The following is a 3,829-nucleotide window of genomic DNA, read 5'->3' on the forward strand; positions in this document are numbered from 1 at the left end:
TAAATGCTTCAACTGCGTGTGTCTTCCGCCCTCGATAATACCCACTGAGTTTTTATTTTATGTGCAGTAGGTCCATATGGCTCTTACTGCATTCCCTGGTTCGCTTTAAATTTGGTGCTATGTGCTCAGATATTCCGATAATGGTCTTTTGAGACGCTACTTTTTGTATAGCTGTAATTAAAGACAGAATTTGCCCTTTCTAACATGTTATTTCAGGAGCTGGAGCCCGGCCTGCGCAGGCTACAAATGCCATTGTCCTGGGACGCCCAGAGGCAGCTCTGGAATTTCACTCGGTTATTTTTAGCCGGTGGTGAAAAAATTGCTCTTTCAACGCTTTTAAGCCTTTGTCGATGCTTAAATAAATCAAAGGGTGAATCCTGCCTTCTCCCTAACAAGCGGGACGAGAAGGTGACCTTAAGCTGCTAGTGAAGCGGTGATGTGTGGGTGGGGAAGGGGCTGTGAGGGGCTGGGCCATGGCTGGTGATGCTGGGGCGGCTCTGGGCTCCTTGCTTTTCCCCCTGCATCCCTTTCAGGGTGGGTCTCCCCAGTTCTCTCTGCCTCCCCAGGTCTCCCCCTCTGCTGCAGCAGCTCCAGCTGTGCGGGTCTGCTCTCCACAGAGCCCGGGGGGTGCCCACCGTGGATGTGGCAACTCACAGAACCACAGAGTGTCAGGGGTTGAAGGGCCCTGGAAAGCTCATCCAGTGCAATCCCCCCATGGAGCAGGAACACCCAGATGAGGTTACACAGGAAGGTGTCCAGGCGGGTTGGAATGTCTGCACAGAAGGAGACTCCACAACCCCCTGGGCAGCCTGGGCCAGGCTCTGCCACCCTCACCCCAAACAAGTTTCTTCTCATATTCAAGTGGAACCTCCTGTGTTCCAGTTTGCACCCATTGCCCCTTGTCCTGTCCCTGGTTGTCACCAGAAGAGCCTGGCTCCATCCTCCTGACACTGCCCCTTTCCATATTGATCCCCAGGAATGAGTTCCCCCTCAGTGTCCTCTTGTCCAGCTCCAGAGCCCCAGCTCCCTCAGCCTTTCCTCACACGGGAGATGCTCCACTCCCTGCAGCATCTTGGTGGCTGCGCTGGACTCTCTGCAGCAGTTCCCTGTCCTGCTGGAACTGAGGGGCCACAGCTGGACACAAGATTCCAGGTGTGGTCTCCCCAGGGCAGAGCAGAGGGGAACTCTCCAAAAGCCAGACCAGGAGCTCCTGAGGATGATGCTGTGTGTCCGTATGGGTGGGCAAACATCAAGCTGTCATGTGTTGGCCTGTTCCCTTCAACCGCAACCACCCCCACAGCTGAGAGGCAACACCACCCTCTGACCCACAGCTTCTGTTTAATGCCAGGGCAGTAGTTCCTCCTGCATAGCACGTGGCTCCCAAATTGCTCCTCTCGGCTGGGATCTGGGAGGTGCTCAGGGAAACCAGATCTGTTGAGAGGCCTGGAAACATGCATGATTACCTTAGACAAAAAGCATTTTACTAAACAAATGTCATCCTACAGGTCACCAACTGAACGCTGCCGCCAGGGCGGAGGGGAGTGATGCTGCACTTGGACCATTTGGCCAGGATAGACCCAAACCCACCTACGCCAGCCCCATGCAGCCATTCCCCTGAGCACATCTGGATATTGGAATGTAGTATGAGCTTTGAAATGCTGCTCCTGAAATTTGGAGCCCCTGCAAACCGGCTGCCCAGGGGTCCATGCTCTGCAGCTCTTCCCACTGCCATTGTCACCCTTTGCTCTGCAGGACATCGCATCCCTGCAGTTTGGTGGACACCCATGGATTGAAACCACTTGGATCAGAGAACAAGAAGGGAAAATTTACTTAGAGATCATCTCTGTTTAAAGAAGGGGGTTTTATGTCTAAATATTGTTTTGCAAGGTTCGCTCAGTGCTTTACTTACACAGCGGTCTTTTGGAGTTGTCTGCAGGGCCCACCACAGGGCAGGCGATGGGGACGGGCAGAGGGACCATCTCCTGTTCCTGGAGACAGTTTTCGGTAAGAAGCAGCTCCATTTCTCCACACCCCACGAGGATGGCCCAAGGGAGCTCCCACTGAGTCAGCGCCTGCGGAACGGGGCAGGTAACCATGCAGACGGGGCAAGTAACCATGTGGAATGGGGCAGGTAACCATGCGGAACGGGGAGGTAACCAGGCAACGGGGTGGATTTTGCACTTTGCATCTGAGATAACGCGCCGGGACCTTCCCGTGTCGGGTGGAGCCGGCGGTGCCAGAAGCTGAGGTTGCCACCTTCGCTCAGTGCCAAGAACCTGTTTCTGCAGGGCGGGGAGGGCAGGACGGTGCTTTAAACCCAATTCACGGTGGCGGGCGGCTGTGGCCACCTTGCCCACCTCTGTGATGGGGTTTCTGCCATCACCGCCTGGGTTTTGTCATATCGACATGTCCTGTCCCTTCCCTGCCACTCTGCCTTCCCCCACACGGACTTCCAGATTCCACTTAACCTTATTTTATTATGCCGGGATGGATTTTGGTTGCATCTGCGGCTGAATGAACTGGAACTGTCCCCTGTGAGCATCCCGGAGGTGACCAGGTCTGGTGGTTCCCGAGCGCAGAGCGGGGGATGGGGCCTGTCCCGCGGACCTGCTTCTGCCCCGGCAGGGGCTCGGGGGATGCTGCAGGACTTGGGGTGCGGGATCCATCCTGGAGAATCCCTCTGAATCTGCTCACGTTTTTCAGCTCTTTAGAGAAAATAAACCATCAAACCTAGTGTCACCCCCGTTTGGCTGCGAAGTGTTTGTTTGAAGGAAGAATAATCTCCTTCAGACCCTAGTGCAGTCATCCCTGCACTAACAAGAATGTTTATTTATATCTTAATCCTGCCAGCTGGAAGTTCAATAATTATTCTTCCACTAGGAGCATTTGAAATGTATCTGCTCTTTTCTCACGCTATAACTCCTTACTGGCTGTTGAGTAACCTCTGATCCCCATCCAAACAGCCAAATAAACCATCGTAAGAGCCTAAGACGAAGGTTTTAGTGAGTAGATGTTGTTAGGCTGGGGCTTTGGAGAAGGCATCCCAAGTTTGGGAACTGAATACGCAGGGAGCTGGGGGAGTCTGAGCCGGCAGCTCCACAGCAAACCCAGAGACTGGCTCGTTGTGCCACCGCCTGGCTCTTCTTCTTTCCTAGAAACAGCTTTATTCACAGAATCCCAGAACGTCAGGGGTTGAAAGGGCCCTGGAAAGCTCATCCAGTGCAATCCCCCCATGGAGCAGGAACACCCAGATGAGGTTACACAGGAAGGTGTCCAGGCGGGTTGGAATGTCTGCACAGAAGGAGACTCCACAACCCCCTGGGCAGCCTGGGCCAGGCTCTGCCACCCTCACCCCAAACAAGTTTCTTCTCATATTTCAGTGGAACCTCTTGTGTTCCAGTTTGCACCTACTGCCCCTTGTCCTGTCACTGGTTGTCACCAGAAGAGCCTGGCTCCATCCTCCTGACACTGCCCCTTTCCATATTGATCCCCAGGAATGAGTCCCCCCTCAGTGTCCTCTTGTCCAGCTCCAGAGCCCCAGCTCCCTCAGCCTTTCCTCACACGGGAGATGCTCCACTCCCTGCAGCATCTTGGTGGCTGCGCTGGACTCTCTCCAGCAGTTCCCTGTCCTGCTGGAACTGAGGGGCCACAGCTGGACACAAGATTCCAGGTGTGGTCTCCCCAGGGCAGAACAGAGGGGCAGGAGAACCTCTCTGACCTACTGACCACCCCCTTCTAACCCACCCCAGGTACCATTGGCTTCCTGGCCACAAGGGCCCAGTGCTGGCTCATGGTCACCCTGCTGTCCCCAGGACCCCCAGGTCCCTTT

The sequence above is a fragment of the Nesoenas mayeri genome (genome assembly GCF_963082525.1).
Source record: "Nesoenas mayeri genome assembly, chromosome: 14".
Lineage (NCBI taxonomy): Eukaryota > Metazoa > Chordata > Aves > Columbiformes > Columbidae > Nesoenas > Nesoenas mayeri.